This window comes from Notothenia rossii (genome assembly GCF_949606895.1).
Source record: "Notothenia rossii genome assembly, chromosome: 10".
NCBI classification, from domain to species: domain Eukaryota; kingdom Metazoa; phylum Chordata; class Actinopteri; order Perciformes; family Nototheniidae; genus Notothenia; species Notothenia rossii.
Window position 1 is genome coordinate 54,836,690 of NC_136908.1, and position 15,004 is coordinate 54,851,693.

At 40.9% G+C, this 15,004-nt stretch overlaps 1 long non-coding RNA gene across 1 annotated transcript; it reads right to left on the reverse strand.

The window, feature by feature from the left end:
* Positions 1 to 508: 508 nt before the first annotated feature.
* LOC307021366 lies at positions 509 to 14,207 on the reverse strand. The gene is made up of 5 exons (XR_013803137.1): positions 13,950 to 14,207; positions 4,486 to 5,380; positions 1,364 to 4,120; positions 1,179 to 1,241; positions 509 to 1,024 (listed from the first exon to the last, which is right to left on the reverse strand). It is a non-coding gene; the product is annotated as an uncharacterized lncRNA (long non-coding RNA).
* Positions 14,208 to 15,004: the final 797 nt, after the last annotated feature.

The following is a 15,004-nucleotide window of genomic DNA, read 5'->3' on the forward strand; positions in this document are numbered from 1 at the left end:
CCCATTGAGATCATTGAATTCTTTTTCAAGGGTGACCTGCTGTAGTATTTACTGTGTCTGAAGCTTTTAATATGATTGCTCATATTTCAAGCTATTTTCTTCCCGGCCCCTTGCTTTGGATCATTTTCATCAACCGGCCCCCATTCCAAACTAATTGAATAGCCCTGATGTATACTATGAAAACAGTGATATCCAGGTTAGGGCTGCTTTGAAATCATAAATGTCCTTTCTAATCATTCAATGTAGGTATTTTTAGATAATGTTTAAAAGGAATAATTGATGTATTTTATCATTTTAATTTGCCTATAGGTTTTCTGGTAGGTTTAAGAGCTAAAAAACTTCTGAAAATGTATTTAAGGTAAAATGTAGGCGCATTTATAAGTTATGCATTTGATATGGTGCTTATTAACTCTATAGTCACCTTAATTCATACCTGACCTTTTTGTTTTTGTTTTTTTTATAGTCTTAATATTTCAACATTGGAAGACAAAAACAATTATACAAATGATTCATCAACACATAACCATGTTTATAAATAGGTTGCAACATAGCTTCTCTCACTGCTGCCCCTCATCATATGGTTGAACGGGCACTGGTGCTGTTTGTGCAGTATATAAAACATTGTCTCCCTCTAGTGTCCAAAAAGAAGTACTGCAAGACAAATTGAGAAATGTATTAATTTAAGGTTTTGTATAGTCATGTTTTAAAAAACAGAAAGATACAAACTCGCCCATAGGAACATAAGTGGGTTTTCAAAGTACAAAATATGCAAAATAAAAATGTATAAAATAATATAAAATAGCTTTAGGAAGCCAGTAACAATAACATCTGACAACAAGCAAACAAATGTATATACAGTTCCCACATAGACAAGCTCAAAATCCAGAACCGCTGCTTCCCGAATCAGCCACCTGTCCTTTAGGGAGTGAGAAAAACTTGATTTGCATTGGTAGACACTGCCATCCTTTTTCTCACTAGCGGGAACTTGGATGAGATCTACACATCTTTCTCTTCCTGCTTAAACCTAAAATGAAAAATTGCAGGTACAACAAAAAAAGAAAAAAAGAGTTAAACCGGTACTGCAGAAACCCAAAGGAAATTGCATTGTGCATTGGTTGGCTGTAAGACAATTGTTCTTACTCAGATCAAACCATGTTAGAATTTTGTTTAGGTAATACCTTGTATTGGCTTTGTCACTGTTGGCTTCTCTGACCATTTGTAACCTTTACAATCGTAGTTATCTATAATAGGAATAATGATTAGGAACACACATTCTTATTAGACACATACAAAATACATTTCACTACTATCAGACTATTTGAAGGACAATCAAAAAAAAAAAGTGCACTTCAAAAGAACACACCTTGTTCCTTTGGGGTATCCCGGATCCTAGCCTTTGTCAACTGTACTGCATCAAACTTGGTCCTTTTCATAAGGGGGGTTGCAGACTTGGAGTTTTGCCTCTGTATGGGTGCCCTGTTATGTCGACTAGGCAATGTCCCGGTTGTCACGTCATCCTCCATTCCCAGAGTGGATTTTGTCTTTTTTCGTTTCTTACCCAACTCGTTTCCAATTGGGATAAAGAGCTCCATTTCTTTTGTCAACCGTTTCCTTGCTGATGTTTCCATTGTTGCAGAAGTTGGTGAAGGGCATTTTGTGGGATTGACAGGATGGTTCATCGTTGACCTGTCATCACAAGAGACAGAGCACCGTAGTCTTAACGTAGACAAATTATGTCTGGGAGTATATATGGTCTGTTTGGAAGCAGGATGATTAGAGGAAGCCGGTGTTTCTCCAGATGGAGATAAATCTCTCGAGCCGGCTGAGCTTCGTCTGGCTTTAGAATCTTTTTCACTGACCGAGGTGGATGTGCATTTCTGGCCCGGTAAGGAATGTTGTCTTGAAAATAATGTGTTTTTTTTAGCATTGACCTGAACGCTATGCTTTGTTGTATGTGGTCCATCGTTTGCACGTTTTGGTTTGGGCAAATCCAATGTATTTTTATCGACAGAGTCAGTCTTTTTACTGGATGCTGTGGAGGACTTTGGAGTGCAATCTTTAACCTGTCGGTCGTTGTTAGATGCTTTAAAGAGTTTATGATGTTGATTAGGCTTTTCAACAACTGAGCGAGGAATCACAGATTTTGAACCTGAAGTTGAGTTGGCCTTCTTGTTCAAAGACTGGGGTTGCTTCTCTTTTGGATCCTTGGAAGACAGACTGTTATTTTTTGACTTTTCATTAGCAGCTCCACAAAGACTGTCCACAGTTTCATCATCACTTTCCTCTGATTCTGATGAGACTATTCTTTTAGACTTTACCCTGCGTTTTTGATAATGTCTTTTCTTTATCACATCAGAATCATGTCTGTTTGTCTTCTGTGGTGCATCATGAAGCATTGACTGGTTCAGTGACTGCGATAAGTCTGCAGAAGACTGTCTGACTTCTTGAAGAATGTCTTTAGCAGAACCATTACCACTTTTCACAGTTAAAGGGGACTGTATTTTCTGTTCAACACATCGGCGATCGCTGTCGTCCGACCCTGAACAGATGAATGTATTTCCGCTTGGTTCTTTGTTTTGGTCATCGTCCTCTGTGTCAGAATCAATGACTATTACACTCTCGGTGGAGCCACCCAGCTGCCCATTCATTTCTTCACTGTGCAACAGGTCAGAGCATGCATTCTGCATCCCTTCTTCGAACGGTGCATCATGGCATTTAGATTGGCGTGTTGGCGAGTCTGCAGATAACCGTCGTTTTTTTGTAGAGTTTTCTTCTGAAGTTTCACATTGACTGCCTTCAGTTTCGGATGAATGTGTCTTTGGGTGACTACATGTGGAACTGTCGCTGTCCTCTGAGCTGGAAGCGAAAAGTTTCTTCCTTTTTGGCTTCTTTTGCTCAACATCATCTTCAGAGTCAGATTGAATTATTATTATTTCTTTTTTATTCGAAATACCCTTTACAAACAAACTCCTGGACAGTGGTAACTGTTTGTTATCTGATTCGAATGGGTAATCACAACTGTCGTCAGTTTCACAGCTGTCTGAAGACTGTCTCCTGTTATGAGGTGTATGACACCAACCTTCTCCCTCAGAGTCAATTTCAAATGCAGGTGTGCCAACCAATTTCACCTGTATTTTCTTAGAATTCACATCTTTTAAAAAGCTTTCAATTGTGTCAAACTTTTTCATTTGTCTAGAACCACGAGCTAGTACTGATTTTGGATAGTAGTTTGGATTTGGATCACACTGTCTTTCTTGGTCTTCTGTTTCTCCACCATCTAGCCCATCTTTTTCTTGGCTCTCTTGATCTTGATCTTCAAATGTAACGTCGGAAATAGTTATAGGTATGAATAACATATCATCATCATCCTCATAATCACCCTCATAATCATCAGTATCTTCATCTTTCAATCCAGCGCCTCCATTTTCAAATGATGACTGCTTATCATTGGGATCTGGTGTAGTTGAAGAGGTCTCTGCAGTCATATCGTCAATGTGGGGACTTTCATCTTTCATAATGTCTTCAGAAGCTGTAGGAAAGTAATCAACTTTGTTTTCTGAAAGGGCTATGCTTGAATCAGTTTGTGAGCGCGTAGAACCTGCATCCTTTCTTGGACCTTCATAACTTGTTTGGCTGCTATGCCCTTCACTTTGGTTTGTAGGAATTGACCATACATTATGAATTCTAAGTGCATCAACAGCTGAATATAGCGTGGTGCATTGTTGATTTTCAATGAGTGATGCTTGTCCAAAAGCTTTGTTTTCAGATAGCACTGAAGTTAGCTTGATTTGAGGATCCCCTGAGACGTCGTTCATATCGCGCAGACTGTCCAACCCAACTGCCTCCACTGGTTTTAGAGCCACTTTGCCGGTCTCCCTCTCCATGGTGTGTTTGGGAGCCCTAGAAACATCAGGCAGTTGGCTTTTGTCTCCAAAATATGTTTTAATATTTAACGAAAAGGACTTCTGTTTTTCTGACGGGCTACCGTTGAAAATCAAACTGGATTGCTTCTCAGACATTTCTTCACAGGTCATTTCAGGCACTGCTGCAGCTACCACTGGCCTTCCATCTTCTTCCCTTGTGCAAGTGGCAGGAACTTTCTTCATTTTTCGTGGATGTTCTGTGGATGCAAAGAGATGAATGTTATCTTTACTCCCATTCCAATATTGTCGCAGTATGACCTTCTCCAGCTCTGCAATGTTCTCTAAATTCTCCAGACAAGCAATGAGCTCCTTCAGTGAGTGTTCATGCCATCCTGTAAATACATTTCATACCATCTGCTATGAAAACTTTTATAATAATTGCTACCCAAAAATGTTTATATCCTCAGCCATCTGAATAAACAAGTTCGTTATTGCCGTGTGCAGGTATATATATATGTCCAAGGGTTTTCTTTTACTGACAAATCTAAATATATCGATGAACTCTTCTCAACAGATTCTTTAGGAGCATGTTTTGAGTTTTCGACAGCAGGGAATAGTGTACCTTTGGAATGTTTCTCTGACGCAGATGCAGAGCAATCGTCGATCCCTTTAGACTTGGGCCTTAACACAGCAAATGCTTTGCTGCCCTTTGAATTGTCCTCTTCAAGTGTTGGTCCAACTGCTGCAGTGCATTCCTCATTTACAGCGTTGCTGAGAGTTTGCCTCCCCATGTCTTCACCGTCAGAAGTTTTGGGGAGATGGGAAAAACAGTCAACCTTCGGTGAGATGTGGTCAGACTGCAGTGGAGAGTCCCTGTTGCACAGCTTTTTGGAAGGTACATATGTTGATATAGTCCGAAAATATGCGACGCGTTCTGCAACATAGTCATGTATTTCGTCATCTGTAGGTGGTTCCAATTCTCCAACTGGCAAGACTTTGTCTCTGCTTACAGAGCGAGAGCAGTCCTGCTGCTGATAGGAAGTGTTATAAACAGATTTAGCAATATTCCCCAAATAGTTAGAGACATGTGTTGATGAAAAAAGATTACCATTTTCCTCTCGGCTTATTTGGATGCGACTGCCCTGAGAATAACATGCACTATCCCCAGGTATAAGGGGCTGGAATTCACAGTCTAGTATGCTTGACTGTGACTTTGGATGGCGGTGGAGTCTCTTAAAATGTTGTTTGGAATGTGCATAGCCTTGCTGCAACTGAGCTGGGCCATGAGCTACTCTAAGCTCTCCAGGAAGTTGAATGGCTATCGTGTTGTTTTTTATTCCATTTTCAGGGGGAACCACTGATACAGGTGTGCCTTTAATGTCATGAGGGGACAGGAGAGTGCCAACATAACTAGAGTGTTGAAACTTAGAACGGTCCCCTCCTTGGATGTGGTGATATCCAGATCTCATTGCATGTAGAGAAGTCTTTCAAGTGAGGACTTCAGTCACCTCTGAGGTCTAGGAAACAAAAGAAAGGAAAATTAATGGTTGAAATTCACAACAATATAAACTTTTACGAAACACAATTAAACATTTTTCCGATTTAATTCAATTTCCTGGCTTTCTACAAATATAATAGGGACTGTGGTGTTAAAAAATCCCAAAAAGATGTGTAGTGTAGGGTTGGGAGGGTTACTTTGTCAATTTAATCAGTTACTGATTACTGAATACAGTAAAACTCCTGTCTCCTGTACACCAAGACACCTGGTGTACAGGTGACACAAAAAGCAAAAGGAAACTGAATGTGTTTTTACTTATCAAGAGCAAAACTGAAAGATAACATCTGAAACTATGTAACGACATAATACACTTTTTGGGGATGCAGCTTGGGATGTGAGGAGTGCGGGACACGGCTTAGAACGGGCGTGTCGCCTTCTGTCCTGCCAGTGTTGGCAGGACATGAATTAAAATGTCGAACTCGGACTTCATTTTAAGGACATTTCGGCCAGGGTTGTAGAGCTATATTGTTCAAGCCTATTGATAACTGTGTGATTACCATTTACACCGCTCTTCCCGTCAAGAATTGGAATTTGAATAGAATTTAGTTTTAGTTTCTGGATCTCAAGGAGAACACTGTCCCGCTTCATTGAAGGATTTCTGCCTTGTCTCCACTTTATAAATAAGTAATTAGACTACCTTACCATTAGGCTACTGCGCTCATAAAGAAGGATAAGAATAATGCCGGCGTGATCAGATCACATGACCTGTTCAAGCCGGTGGCGCATAAAAACAACATTCCGGACAAATACTGGCTTGAAACTATATGGCAATCTTTGATTCATGCAAAAAGACCCAGTAAACACAGAGATATGATGATATAAAGTTAATACAAATATATTTCAAAAGTATAAAAAATGGAAGCACATATTTTAATATCTTCGCCGTATTTGATCATTTTACGTGATTAGTGAGTTTATTTAAGGTAATTAGGCTAGGTAGAAGCCCTTTTTGATCAGTAACGAATTTAGCAGTAGAACATAAAAGTCAACTGAGTGTGACTTGCAATGACAGTGTTGTGTTTTTATTTTATGAACCTTTTACATTAAAAATTGTTGTTATTATGAATATGGATAAATGCTAGGCCAAGGGTGGCCAACCCGCGGCTCTCGAGCCGCATGCGGCTCTTTGCCTAGTTTCATGCGGCTCTTCACTTCATATCGAATTTTATATGTTTGAGTTTGGGGGATAGACACTGACTCCTGACTAGTGTTGCACAGTATACCGATACTTGAAAGGTATACCGCGATACCCTGCCGTTAAAAACGTTACGATTCCTCCGTTTCATTAGTATCGGTACATTAAGAATGAAGGGGGAAATTAATCCGGTGAGAAAGCGCCGTTTTAATAAGAGCTGTCAGTGTTCATCGCTCTGCTTCCAATCCCTGCACTGCAGCCGTGCTTGCAGTCCCTCTCCTCTCAAGCACGCTCAAGTGCCTCCCCTCTCTCGTGCACGCGCTAGCTGCCAGAGCATGTGAGAAAACGAGAAGCATGGCTGCAAGTGGGAGTGCAACTGCCGCTGCGTCTCGGCTTGTTGACAAAAAAGACGCCAGAAGCGAAATTTTGATGTATTTTAGCTATATCTCTGACAGTGAGGGCAAGCCTACGGACACCACGAGGCCTGTCTATAAGAAATGTATTAATTGTATTTAATACGAATTCTTGTAATTTATTTTATTTATTGTTCTTATTGTTTAAAAGTTTGTGTTATGGTTATGGTGTGCAATAAAGCACAATAATTACATTTAAGACTGTTTCCCTTTTTTTAAGAAAAGTATCGAAAAAGAATCGGAATCGCAATTCTTGACTTGATATCGAAACCAAAATGTTGGTATCGTGACAACACTACTCCTGACAGTTAAACCTGATATTTAGTAGGTCTGTTAAGTAGTGAATGCTGATCATTCTGACGTAATTTGGCCGGTCAAAGTTGTTTGGGCTCGGATCAAATCGCTCCGTTACTTTCGTCCCGGCTCTCCCTACGTGTGTATGTGTGGTGTCAAGTATGAGAGGATGACAGCGCGTCTAATTTTGATGTGGCCCAAGAGCCAATCACAACAATACCTGCGATGCAGTGAACCAATCACCTTTGAGGGGGGGAAACCTATCGTTGATTAAACATTATCCAGTGTTTCCCCTACCATTGTCTTGGAGGGGCGCTGCGCCCCGCCAACGGAGCCCCGCGGCCCCCCCTGAAATTCAAGGTGTTTAAGAAATATATATAATTTTTTTTTTTTTTATATAATATATATATATATATATATATATATATATACATATAGCACCAAATTGCAAATAATCTATAACTACTGTCACTTTACACATTGAACATGTGCTCTTTTATTAAATAAACTAAACGCTTGCATTTTAAGTTGTGAGTTTAGTGTTTTTGACCCTAAGAAACAATGATGCATTAATCAATAACAATAATTCACAGCTCCTCCCTCTGCTCCAGAGGATTTAAAAAAAAAATATCCCAATGCTACAAAAATGCATCAGTGACGTGGTTGAAATCTTGTCTCCAGAAAACAAAAAACTGAAACAAGCGGTATCAGTGACTGTGTGTTTGATGTCGCTCTTTGCAGTAACATAGAAAAAATGTGGCTCTTAACCTCTGACTGGTGGGCCACCCCTGTGCTAGGCTATTTATTATAAACGTTAGTCCTTAACATCAATCAATGTGTATATCACCATTCTTTAATTACATGTTTGATACGTTTCTACGAAATAAGAAATTAATAAAGCTAAAATGTAATTATCATATCATATATTATAATATTGTATTATTAAGTAATATCATACATTAACCCAATTATAGCAGATGCCACATTGAATGGATGAACACATGTATGCATGAATAATTACAACGGAGTATTTCTAAATACAAGTTGTAAAAATACTTGTATGTATTTAATACTAATAACATAATGATTAATTTTACTTTCAGATGATAATACTTTTCAGGGTTAGGGTTAGGTCCGGTCTGACAGCACTTAGCTCTCTGCTGCAGAGAGGAAGAGAAGATCACTGCTCTAAACAAAGTCAAAAATCGTACATCCAAACTGAATAAATATAATTAATTATTATTAATACGTTAAGTCTTGTTCATTGTTTTTCACTTTTATTAAATGTTTGATATATCCGGCACAGACCCTTTCATACCGGCAATGCGTGATAGAAACAACATGAACTGCGACAGCATAAATATGCGAATACAAATCAGACTGCTGGAGAAGAGAGATCACAGGGGGGGGTTGGGACACACACATTCCACATTCGATGGCCACTTAGTTTTAAACAAAGAGTTTGCAACATACATAGGCATAGGGGGAAAACTTTTTTTCTTTTTTTTTAAATAATAAGTGGCGACCCTTTTTCATTTTTGATTGTTTGTTATGTGGATTTGTAGTATTTGTGTTACTGTATGTTCAATAAAGGTGTATTTTTGCTAAATCTTGAGACATTGCCACTGTATGTACTGGCAGGGCCAATTTCTGGCACAGGCGGTCGCATAGAGCGCCAGAACTGGGGGGCGCTGCGCTGTTAGCTCTGGGAGGGAAAAAACATTTTTGACCGTTGGCGCTCATCCAAACCTTTGGACTTGATGTAACAACATTCATAATTAACTAAATGTAACACCCTTTTCACCCCAGGTACACGTTTAATTTGCCTTGTACGGTGGGCGCTGTAAGTGATGAAAGTGGGGGATGTTGGCTTATCAGACGCCCGCAGCTCACAGCCAAAGTGCGAGCGTGGTAGAGAGCGAGCAAGGGAGAGAGAGAGAGGGCGCACCGGTACCGGCGCTGTTGTTATTAGTAGGGGTGCACCGAATGGTAAATTCTTGGCCGATTTTCAGCCGATAATTTTTTTAGGCCGAATATTCGATGATTATGACGGTGATAAAGAATGCATCTAACGTTCCGCTGTTCATTATAATAAAAAAACAGAGCATTAAACAAAACATCATGCTCTTACTTTGAAATAATGCGGAAATCTCGTCAACAGGCCATCACGTGGTTTCCGAAAATAACCGAGTGACACGAGTAGATTTTAGCGGAGACCGGCGGAAAATATGTCTCAAAATTCCGTGTGTAAAAAGACGATCCACAAGCAGAAATGTGAGATCCACGAGCAGAGATTTGAGATCCGCAAGCGCATTTTTGGTCGACAAATACAAAATGGATTCACAAATGCCTGATCGAAAGTTGTAAACGTTAAAGAGATATTCACAGATCTTTTTATTTGTGAAAATATTTAGCGTATTTGCAGATCCATTTTACACTTGCAAATTTATTTGTGAGTTTGCAAATCTTTATGCATTTGTGGATGGTGTTTTACATTTACAAATCACATATTTACACACAAATTATTTTTATGTTCACACAAATTATTATGAGACATATCTATGCCCATACCTTTACCTCACTGAGCTGTAGTTATCAGCCTCTCAGTCTGACAGGAGAGGGCTTTGCCTCCACCTCATTAATAACAGCACCTTATATCTGGGTGCTAGTGGAGCACGCTCGTGAAGAGCCGGAGCCTCACAGCGTGGAAATGATTTTACAACCAAAGGCACAGCTACATAAAAAACGCAGCATGTTTACGGCTCTGAGAATCTGCCCTGGTACAAAGTAGCAGTGAAAGCATGGTACGGAATTTCATTGATTTGGGCATTCTCACAATAAGCAAGTGGAATGGATTTGATAATGAAGCACTGACACAGCGCTCTACAAAAAGAGGTGAGTGGATAGACCGATGCACGGAGTTTCCACATGGTAAAAGTGGGGGGGTCTAAACTAATCATTTTAAAAAAGGTGGGGGGGACTTGTCCCACCCTCATATAATGGCTGCGACGCCCATGTAACCGATTATGTTGAACCCTAGTCAGTGGTGACATGGGCGGTTGCCCAGGGCGGCATTTCACCAATGTGCATTATGACAGCAGGCAGCTGGGATGGAAGGTCTCACACTCAAAGAAGGGCGGGGGTGATCTCAGGCAGACCCGGCGCCAGAACGAAACTAAAGGGAGGGCATATGATTTTCATGGGAGGGCACACAAAACCGTCATGTGCTGCGGCACAATATATATCAAACAGCAAGGCCAACAGCATTGCGTAAAGACGCACACTTATCGCAAATACATACACAAATAAAAGGCAATATAGAAACCACTTTTGAAACATTGTTTCCGTGGCAACACAAACACTGGTAAATCACGAGCAAGGCACACTGGTTAAGGATGGCAGCTTCCTCATCGTTGCACTGGGAGATAAATAGTAGAGACGGAGACAATTAACTGTTTAGCCCGCCTTGGGCATGGTTTATTTTCTATGCACTGTAGGTGCATCCTTTCGCTCAGCCGAGCCATAGCTTGTCAACCCTCCAGATTTTCGCGGGAGACTCCCGATTTCATTGCCCTCTCCCGGTTTCTTCCCGGGGTCATATTTCTCCCGCATTTCTGACATAATCAGATTTAATACAGCTACACCATTGTTTGGTTTCCATGGTAGCGCGTCTCTTTAGTAGCGCGCGCAACTGAGGGTGAGTAAAATATATCACAGAAAACAGAACAAGAATCGACAACTCTACCCTCTGCTCACTCCTTTCCTGTATTTAATACAGGACCAGCCCACACATATGCTCCATCAAGGATGGTGCTACAGGCCGCAAGGCATTGCACTTAGAACTACAATAAGCATGTTAATGTTAATCTAACGGCTCCGGTGATAAACTAGCACCCCCCCACCCCCCATTTTGCATTTTTAAATGCTCCCGAATTTCTGAGGTCTCAAGGTTGGCAAGTATGAGCCGAGCTAACTTAGAACATTATTTTGGCCAACTCTGCATCTTTGTGCAGCGTATACTCAAACAGCGATAGGAAGAGCCCACTGCCTGACTCGGACATGCTGTGGAGTGAATCGTGGTCACCTCTGAGAGGGAGTTGGTTGACAGCTAAAAAAAAGCTATAATAACGACAGCTGACACGTAATAACGGTTCCGTGCCAGCTGATCTGTGTGCACCAAAGTACTAATTTCCTTATTTGTTTCCTCGCGTATCTGTCTCTCTCTCCACAAACTCTCACATGAAATGTGTTCTTTTGATGCGGCATGCCTTAGCAGTCCTTTATCAGTCTGTAATGCGTGTTTCCAGTCGCAAAAACCTTTTACAGTAAAAGCCGCATCAGATGAAGACGTATTTACTTTAAACTGTCTACAGGGGAAACAAAAGGCTGCGTCTGCTTTTAACAAATATTCAAGCCATGGTCTGTTGAAGTACCATTTCCTGAAAACAATCTCCCTGGATAACGATCCAGTTTCACCTGGTTTGGTTTATTAACCCCAAGATCATCTGGGGCTGTTGGTCTTTGAGCGGTTGCTGGCCCAAAAGTAGCCTACCTGTTGATGTGCTGCAAGGTAGCATCTGTAGTGGAGGCACCGGCACGGAGGAGGAGGAGGATGCTGGCGGGTGTGGTACAGGGTGTGGCAACGCAGGTGGTGATGGTAGGGGCACAAGGAGCTGTGCCTCGGAGGACAATGTTGGTGGTGGCCGCCTTGATGATTCAAGGATTGGGCTCGCTAACTCAGCCCCGGGGTTTGCCGAGGTCAAGCTTGTGACTTTAAGGCGTGCTGCTGCAACGGGTCGCCAGCAGCACCATCGGCTGCAGTTCTTTCACCGCTACTTCGTTTTAATAAATCCTTAGACCTTTTAAGCCAATTTCTGATGTCCATTTTGTAATTCAAACAGAAATGGGAGTCTACAGAATGCACAATAAACAATAAACAAATCCAGAATAGGCGGCAGAGTGTGACGCTGTGATTGGTCTAAATGTGGACGAATCACAAATAACAACAGACACATGAATTTATTTGAGGTAGCCTGCGATTTGTTTGTTTTACTATCTGACATCGGAGCATAAAAGTTCACCGTTTATTTATAATTAAAAAAATGAAAAATGTAAATGTTATAAATAATAAAAAACGTGTTTATTGGGGGAGGGCAGGAATGTCAAATGGGAGGGCCTGGCCATCCCACGGCACCGGGCATGATCTCAGGTCGCCCCACTATGGGGGAGAGAGAGGGGGCGACGGGTACACTATCTCTATCAAATAAACATTTTTAATGTTTATAAAGTAGTACTGCGATTAGTAAAAATGTATCTCAAGCCTCGAAATGCCACCAAATTCATTCATACAATATAAATAGTTTTGCATATATATATTTTTGTCCTGGCCTAGGTTGTATGAAATAATAAATAATTATTTAAAAACTGACTATGGCAAATTGGTACAGTCTTGACCTGTAGTTGACAGTGTTGGGGGAAGGGTACGCTGTGCATTGATTCTCGGGTCCCGACCATAGGTCCCGAAGAAAGGTGCACCGCGATATCAACTATTGCTGTACCACATTTGACACTGTAATGCAACTAAACCCCCTCTGGGCTACACTGTCTGCCTCTCTCAGCCTTCAGGTTCAATGAGCAGTCAGAAGCTCTCATTGACTCTCTGAACTTCCTCCTTCCTCTCTCTGCCCTCATTGTACATCTGCAGACAGTGGCGGCTCCAGAGTATTTGTGTTGGGTAATCTATGGTAGGGCTCAAATCCGTACTTGCAATGTAATTACATACACGCTCCCTTTGACAGTGAAACGCCACGCGTGAGGTTTAGATTATTTCAATGTCTCAATCCAAATTGACCTGCATGAAATAAGAAGGCACATTTGTCTTGTAGTAAATAAAAAGGGCGACCTGGAGCCAATCCTGCAATTTCCCCACAAGTGAAATAGTTGACATGCTAAAAACCCAACCCTCTGCAGGGGGGTCTGGGGGGATTCTCCCCCAGGAGATTTTTTTGAAATACTAACATAAAATACACATTATGGTACTCTCTTGAGAAAAATAAATAAATAAATCTATTACTACACGACATATTTAAAAAAAAAATGAATGCCATTTTAGTTTTTTGTTACTTTGTTCTGAAAGCTGAATTCACACAGCCTCTCACCTCTTCACAGAGAGAAGAGGCTGTGTGAATTACTTTACATAGTGGATAAGGGTGGATAGCCCCCATTGTTCTGTGTGTCAAAATGAAAGACTGCTCACACACCTACCAATCATAGAACCGTGGCGTCTTAGTATCCAAAAGTGGATTTACAAAGAGTTTGCGAATTTGTAATTCTGTCAGCAGATTGTAGGCTACACATGTGCGCCGTACGGAAGCCTTGATGACAAATATCACCGTCAACTAGCAAGAATGTAGAGATGTAAATCATTTACTGCATATTTTACACACATATTGTGATCTTGAAAGGCACAATAATGTGTCTTCCTGCTTCGTCATTAAATGTCATGTTTACATTTAACCAATGAAAGCTTCCATGATATTCTGGCATGCGCCATTTGTTCGGTCTCGAGTTTAACTTGTTAGTTATTGACAACACGTGTGTCACATTTAAATACACGTTTAGAGAGAAATATGCAGGCCATAAAAAAATTGGAAACGTCTAAGTGTTCTGTGTTAAACATTACTCACCCTATTTTTGCATTTGACCGAATTTCTCAGGACTCCCGAAGCTGCCTCAAAAGCGATGCGGAAGTTTTCACCGCAAAAATACAAACGAAAACAAACTTAAATTCTAACAAAAATAAATCACGAATCATCAAAGTCCGAGGACCGAATTGAAAGAGCGTGGCGGAATAGTCCTGATTTTGCAGTCCTCCTCGGTGTGCTTAAGATCTTCTTGAATATCTGGTAATCATGCAGTGAAGGAAGAAGAGAAGAAGGCAACCAGACCGAATATATGACGTTCAGCGTGAGCTCTGATTGGTCAAGATAAGTCAACCGACCAATCAGAGCCACAGTGAACGTCCTTATAATCAACTAATGTAACTAATAAGTGGGCGGGTCTCCCTGTGTGTTTTTTCGCAGCCTCTTACTATATAAACATTACAAAAGTACACACATCAGAACTGTCCATGTGCTTGATATTGAACATTTTACAACATGTCCTTTAGTACATAAATGAACTTCAGGAAGTTTCCACACTATGCTGCGCACTCTTCTGTTTTGCCTTTGTTGTTGTACAATAGGTTGCTTCTTGTTTACATCACACGCCAGACAGAGAAAAAACAGACATCAGTTCTGCTTTGTCAGGATCTATTATGTGTCGTAGCTGCTATATTGTACTGCCATGTGGTAAATACTTGTATATTGTCAGCACTAAATCCCTCACCAGACCGGTTCAAAGTGCAGCTGCACGTCTCCTTACTCATACCAAATCATGGCATCACATCACCCCAGTCCTCAAAGACCTCCACTGGCTACCTGTCTCCCATCGCATCAACTACTAAATGCTGGTCCTCACCTACAAAGCACCCTCACAGTCTTTCAGTCCCGCCTCAAAACCATGCTCAAAACACATCTTTTGAACTCTGTCTACCCATAAGCCCCCCCCCCCTCTCAATCAAATTCCTCTTGACTGCCTTTTTTTGTTTATTTTATTTTACTTTACTTACTTGTTTGCCTGTCCTTGTTTGTCTACCCTCCCTCATACTGTAAAGCATCTTTGAGTTGTGAAAAGCGCTATA